Here is a 7,814-nt window from a genome sequence, read left to right on the forward strand (position 1 = left end):
AATAAGAGACTAATGATCCTGGTTCAGTTTGATAGGCTCATTCAACACAGGATTTTCACAATAAGAGACTAATGATCCTGGTTCAGTTTGATAGGCTCATTCAAGACAGGATTTCACAATAAGAGACGCCTGATCCTGGTTCAGTTTGATAGGCTCATTCAACACAGGATTTTCACAATAAGAGACTACTGATCCTGGTTCAGTTTGATAGGCTCATTCAACACAGGATTTTCAGAATAAGAGACGTCTGATCCTGGTTCAGTTTGATAGGCTCATTCAACACAGGATTTTCAGAATAAGAGAAGTCTGATCCTGGTTCAGTTTGATAGGCTCATTCAACACAGGATTTCACAATAAAATACGTCTGATCCCGGTTCAGTTTGATAGGCTCATTCAACACAGGATTTTCAGAATAAGAGAAGTCTGATCCTGGTTCAGTTTGATAGGCTCATTCAACACAGGATTTCACAATAAAATACGTCTGATCCCGGTTCAGTTTGATAGGCTCATTCAACACAGGATTTTCAGAATAATAGACGCCTGATCCCGGTTCAGTTTGATAGGCTCATTCAATACAGGATTTTCAGAATAAGAGACTACTAATGCCGTTTCAGTTGATAGGCTCATTCAACACAGGATTTTCACAATAAGAGACTAATGATCCTGGTTCAGTTTGATAGGCTCATTCAACACAGGACTTTCACAATAAGAGACGTCTGATCCTGGTTCAGTTTGATAGGCTCATTCAACACAGGACTTTCACAATAAGAGACGTCTGATCCTGGTTCAGTTTGATAGGCTCATTCAACACAGGACTTTCACAATAAGAGACGTCTGATCCTGGTTCAGTTTGATAGGCTCATTCAACACAGGATTTTCACAATAAGAGACGTCTGATCCTGGTTCAGTTTGATAGGCTCATTCAACACAGGACTTTCACAATAAGACCCTTCTTTGTGAATCTGGCTGAATGTTGTTTATTTATTTCTTCTTCTCTGTCAGATATCTAGGTTTCTATGTCTCTGGAACGCCGCCTCATTCTGATGCACCCTCCAGCCTGATGACCCCCCCCCCCCCCCCCCCCTCCCTTCTGCAGCTTTCAGATGCAAACGAAGCAGACATATGGGGAGGAGGTCTCTCTGCCGGCCTAAAGATTCAGATTGTATGACAAATCACGTCCAGGCGCCCCCCCCCCCAAACACTCCCCCAGACAACAGCTTCATTAGGGCTGAAAGACTCCGAGGGACTCTGAAAGAAGAGTTTTCTCAGCTTTGTCGAGTCAAGACTCAGCCTCCGCTCCTCAATTACCCCTTTGTTGGAGCCCGCTCAAGTTATTGCTCTCCAAACCATATGGCCCCACACACACCCACACACACACACACACACACACACACACACACACACACACACACACACACACACACACACACACACACACACACAGACACACACACACACACACACACACACACACACACACACACACACACACACACACACACACACACACACACACACACACACACACACACACACACACACACACACACACACACTCACAGTCAGTGTTGTTGTTGATCAGGTGGATGGAATTGTAGCATTTAACTGTGTTGTTGCTGATTTGATTACACGCGTAGATTGTTCATGATTTTTGATTGGAGCACATTAGTCACAGCTCAATCCCTGTAACAGCACCACACACAGACAGACACACACACACACACACACACACACACACACACACACACACACACACACACACACACACACACACACACACACACACACACACACACACACACACACACACACACACACACACACACACACACACACACACACACACACACGAGGAGGTGTTGGACTCTCAGAAAGCTGTGTTGGTGTTTTGTGAAACAGAATAGAAAATAAAGCGACCATCATAAAACAGATCCTGTTCAGTTTGTTATGCTTGATTCATGGGTTTTTCAAAAATAAGGGTCAACTTTAAGAAAAAACCTGATTATAGATCTTCACAATAAGAGACTCTTATAAGAAACCATTCTAGTTGGAAACTCAAGAAGACTGTTGATGTTTGGTGAAACAAGAGAACATGCTAGAAGGGAAACCAGTGGAGTCACATGACCAATCAGCTGGTCCTACCTGGGATATCTTTATGCGACACAGGCAGCTTAAGCCTCTTACACACCAAACTGAAACCAAAGAACACGTCCCGAAGGAACGTCTCCTCACGTCGAGAAGAAGAACAGACTGCGTGATAACCAGAGAAGGAGAACAGACTACGTGATAACCAGAGAAGGAGAACAGACTGCGTGATAACCAGAGAAGGAGAACAGACTGCGTGATAACCAGAGAAGAAGAACAGACTGCGTGATAACCAGAGAAGAAGAACAGACTGCGTGATAACCAGAGAAGGAGAACAGACTGCGTGATAACCAGAGAAGGAGAACAGACTGCGTGATAACCAGAGAAGAAGAACAGACTGCGTGATAACCAGAGAAGGAGAACAGACTGCGTGATAACCAGAGAAGAAGAACAGACTGCGTGATAACCAGAGAAGAAGAACAGACTGCGTGATAACCAGAGAAGGAGAACAGACTGCGTGATAACCAGAGAAGGAGAACAGACTGCGTGATAACCGAGAGAAGAAGAACAGACTGCGTGATAACCAGAGAAGAAGAACAGACTGCGTGATAACCAGAGAAGAAGAACAGACTGCGTGATAACCAGAGAAGAAGAACAGACTGCGTGATAACCAGAGAAGAAGAACAGACTGCGTGATAACCAGAGAAGGAGAACAGACTGCGTGATAACCAGAGAAGAAGAACAGACTGTGTGATAACCAGAGAAGAAGAACAGACTGCGTGATAACCAGAGAAGAAGAACAGACTGCGTGATAACCAGAGAAGAAGAACAGACTGCGTGATAACCAGAGAAGAAGAACAGACTGCGTGATAACCAGAGAAGGAGAACAGACTGCGTGATAACCAGAGAAGAAGAACAGACTGCGTGATAACCAGAGAAGAAGAACAGACTGCGTGATAACCAGAGAAGAAGAACAGACTGCGTGATAACCAGAGAAGGAGAACAGACTGCGTGATAACCAGAGAAGAAGAACAGACTGCGTGATAACCAGAGAAGAAGAACAGACTGTGTGATAACCAGAGAAGAAGAACAGACTGCGTGATAACCAGAGAAGGAGAACAGACTGCGTGATAACCAGAGAAGAAGAACAGACTGCGTGATAACCAGAGAAGAAGAACAGACTGCGTGATAACAAGAGAAGAAGAACAGACTGTGTGATAACCAGAGAAGAAGAACAGACTGTGTGATAACCAGAGAAGGAGAACAGACTGCGTGATAACCAGAGAAGGAGAACAGACTGCGTGATAACCGAGAGAAGAAGAACAGACTGTGTGATAACCAAGAGAAGAAGAACAGACTGTGTGATAACCAGAGAAGAAGAACAGACTGTGTGATAACAGAGAGAAGAAGAACAGACTGCGTGATAACCAGAGAAGGAGAACAGACTGCGTGATAACCAGAGAAGAAGAACAGACTGCGTGATATAAACAAACAACAGATAGCGTGTTCCATGTTCCCTCTCCAGCAGAAGCTCACGGGGCTTTCCCCAACCTGTGTCGAGAGCTGGAGTTAAATGAAATCTCAGATCTGCCTTCTTAATCGTTTGTTTGGGTCCCTCACTTCCGTTTGGCTTCTCATGCTCTGATTCGCTAGCTGAAAAGCCAATCAGAGGGATTTCTTTCTCGAATCGGCAGCGGAAGGTGTCGGCACGGCCGAAAAGACACGACGGTGCGGTACACACCAATCTGAGTAGGGCGACAGGACGCTCATCGACGGCCCGACATCTATCGGCTTGGTGTGTAAGAGGCTTTACAAGACTACAAAGAGACACAGACTACAAAGAGACACAGACTACAAAGAGACACAGACTACAAAGAGACACAGACAGACACAGACTACAAAGAGACACAGACAGACTACAAAGAGACACAGACTACAAAGAGACACAGACAGACTACAAAGAGACACAGACAGACAACAAAGAGACACAGACTACAAAGACACAGACTACAAAGAGACACAGACTACAAAGAGACACAGACTACAAAGACACATAGACTACAAAGAGACACAGACTACAAAGAGACAAAGACAGACTACAAAGAGACACAGACTACAAAGAGACAAAGACAGACTACAAAGAGACACAGACAGACTACAAAGAGACACAGACTACAAAGAGACACAGACTACAAAGAGACACAGACTACAAAGACACATAGACTACAAAGAGACACAGACTACAAAGAGACAAAGACAGACTACAAAGAGACACAGACTACAAAGAGACAAAGACAGACTACAAAGAGACACAGACAGACTACAAAGAGACACAGACTACAAAGAGACACAGACTACAAAGAGACACAGACAGACTACAAAGAGACACAGACTACAAAGAGACACAGACAGACTACAAAGAGACACAGACTACAAAGAGACACAGACTACAAAGAGACACAGACTACAAAGAGACACAGACTACAAAGACACACAGACTACAAAGAGACACAAACTACAAAGACACATAGACTACAAAGAGACACAGACTACAAAGAGACACAGACAGACTACAAAGAGACACAGACTACAAAGAGACACAGACTACAAAGAGACACAGACAGACTACAAAGAGACACAGACTACAAAGAGACACAGACAGACTACAAAGAGACACAAACTACAAAGACACAGACTACAAAGAGACACAGACTACAAAGAGACACAGACTACAAAGAGACACAGACTACAAAGACACAGACTACAAAGAGACACAGACTACAAAGACACACATACTACAAAGAGACACAGACTACAAAGACACACAGACAGATTACAAAGAGACACATACTACAAAGAGACACAGACTACAAAGACACACAGACTACAAAGACACACATACTACAAAGAGACACAGACTACAAAGACACACAGACAGATTACAAAGAGACACAGACTACAAAGAGACACAGACAGACTACAAAGAGACACAGACTACAAAGAGACACAGACAGACTACAAAGAGACACAGACAGACTACAAAGAGACACAGACTACAAAGAGACACAGACAGACTACAAAGAGACAAAGACAGACTACAAAGAGACACAGACTACAAAGAGACACAGACAGACTACAAATGTAGGCCAAACCACTAGGAGGTGTTGGACTGTTAAACAACGACGTACAAGAGACATTAAAGGTGGGGTAAGTGAGTTTCAGAGACCGGCTCGAGTGCACTAACATGTGAAAGTACACAGCCAAAAAGAATCCGCCCCTTCCTTCAGACTTCCTTACAGAGCACCTCCTCCGCGAGAGCAGGCTGCAGGAACGTTACATATCACACATATAGGTTAGCAAGACTACACAGCCAAAGCAACTCTGGTTTGACTCTGGTTTGACTTCTCCTAGTTTCCACTTTCTTTTTGTTCTTAATTTTCTCCGTTACATTTTTTCTTTTGCGACCAGTAGACGATGTTGAACTTACTCTGAGAGAAGCTTTTCACAACATTACATCACATGTCACTTGTTAGACGCTTTTAAGCAAAGAGACTTACATACTCAGTACTGTGGTCAATCCCCACAGGAGCACTTTGGGGTGAAGTGTCTCAGGGACACAACAACATGCTGACTGCAGTGGGGTTTGAACCTGTTACCCCCTGATTCGAAGTCCAGCACACTATCCACTGAGCCACAGCCTCCCTCCCAATATAAGACAACTTTGGTAGGCTTCTTCCTCCCTGGGTTTCCTTTAAGAACTGATCCTGGTTCTGTTTGTTGGGCTCAACAAACAGAGAGGTTTGTGATTTCTGATGGTTTGTTCGCGACCTTTATCAGAATGTGTGTGTGTGTGTGTGTGTGTGAGTGTGTGTGTGTGTGTGTGTGTGTGTGTGTGTGTGTGTGTGTGTGTGTGTGTGTGTGTGTGTGTGTGTGTGTGTGTGTGTGTGTGGTGTGTGTGTGTGTGTGTGTTTGAGTGAGTGTGTGTCGGTGTGTGTGTGCGTCTGTGTGAGTGTGTGAATGTGTGTGTGTGTGTGTGTGTGTGTGTGTGTGTCTGTGTGTGTCTGTGTGTGTGTGTGTGTGTGTCTGTGTGTGTGTGTGTGTGTGTGTCTGTGTGTGTGTGTGTGTGTGTGTGTGTGTGTGTGTGTGTGTGTGTGTGTGTGTGTGTGTGTGTGTGTGTGTGTGTATGAGTCTCCTCCTCCATCACGCCTGTGCACACACACTCTGATGCGTGTTTTCTCCGGCTGTCTCTCGTTATGAATCTCTTCCCGTCTCCTCTTGTTGTTCAGGAAGGTTTTAATCTGAAGGAACGCGCCGTCCATCAGGTCCCTGAATGCAGCCTCCATCAATCTGCTGATGCATTCTGGGAAACGCGGGCCGCTTCCCTTTCACTTTTCTTCGGGCTGTTTGCTCTCGGTCATAATTTACCTCCAGTTTGCTCGACTATTAGCACCAACAAAGAGACAGTCTGCGGCCCCGCCGAAACCATGGCAACGCCACAACCCCGGGAAGAGAAGGAAATCTGCACCTGAACGCATCGCGGGTTCATCCTTCATGTCCACGTCTCAAACTGGACCCTAAACGCCTCGCGTGTACAAAGCTGCAGTAATGGATATGGTTCAGTTTGATAGGCTCATCAACACGGGCTTTTCACAATAAGAGACTTCTTTATATGATGCTGGCTGAGTTCATTAGAGTCTTTGAAGAAAGGCTTTTCACAATAAAATATCTTTATCAGTTTGATAGGCTCGTTCAATCAGGTTTTCACAATAAGAGACTATTCATGAGCTGGCTGATCCTGGTTCAGTTGCTTGATTCAACGTGGGCTTTTCAAAATAAGAGACCACTTTAAGAAACAACTCTGGGTCATTCAGGAGAAGCTTTTCACAATAAAATACTTCTGATTGATATCCCCTGATCTTGGTTCAGTTTGATATGATTGATTCAACACAGGTTTTTGGAAATAAGAGACTTCTTTAAGAAACAATTCTGGTTCAGTCGGTCATTCAGGAGAAGCTTTTCACAATAAGAGGCTTCTTTATCTGATGCTGGCTCAGTTTGTTAGGATTATATAAAACAGGCTTTTCACAACAAAAGATCTTTATCAGTTTGATGGGTTTGTTAAACCTCGGGTTTTCACAATAAGAGACTATTTATGAAACAGACTGAAACTGGATTAGTCGGTTTGGCTCAACACAAGCTCTTCAAAATAAAAGACTGTGAAAAAGGCTGATAGTGGCTTAAGAAAGGCTTTTCACAATAAAGTGACCATCATGAAACAACATCGTTCAGCAGGAGAGGACACTGCATACCGATATACACCTGAACATCAGCAGGAGAGGACTCTTTAAAGTAGAGACACTGCATACCGATATACACCTGAACATCAGCAGGAGAGGACTCTTTAAAGTAGAGACACTACATACTGATATACACCTGAACATCAGCAGGAGAGGACTCTTTAAAGTAGAGACACTGCATACCGATATACACCTGAACATCAGCAGGAGAGGACTCTTTAAAGTAGAGACACTGCATACCGATATACACCTGAACATCAGCAGGAGAGGACTCTTTAAAGTAGAGACACTACATACTGATATACACCTGAACATCAGCAGGAGAGGACTCTTTAAAGTAGAGACACTACACACTGATATACACCTGAACATCAGCAGGAGAGGACTTTTTAAAGTAGAGACACTGCATACTGATATACACCTGAAAATCAG

This window comes from Notothenia rossii (genome assembly GCF_949606895.1).
Source record: "Notothenia rossii genome assembly, chromosome: 3".
NCBI lineage: Eukaryota > Metazoa > Chordata > Actinopteri > Perciformes > Nototheniidae > Notothenia > Notothenia rossii.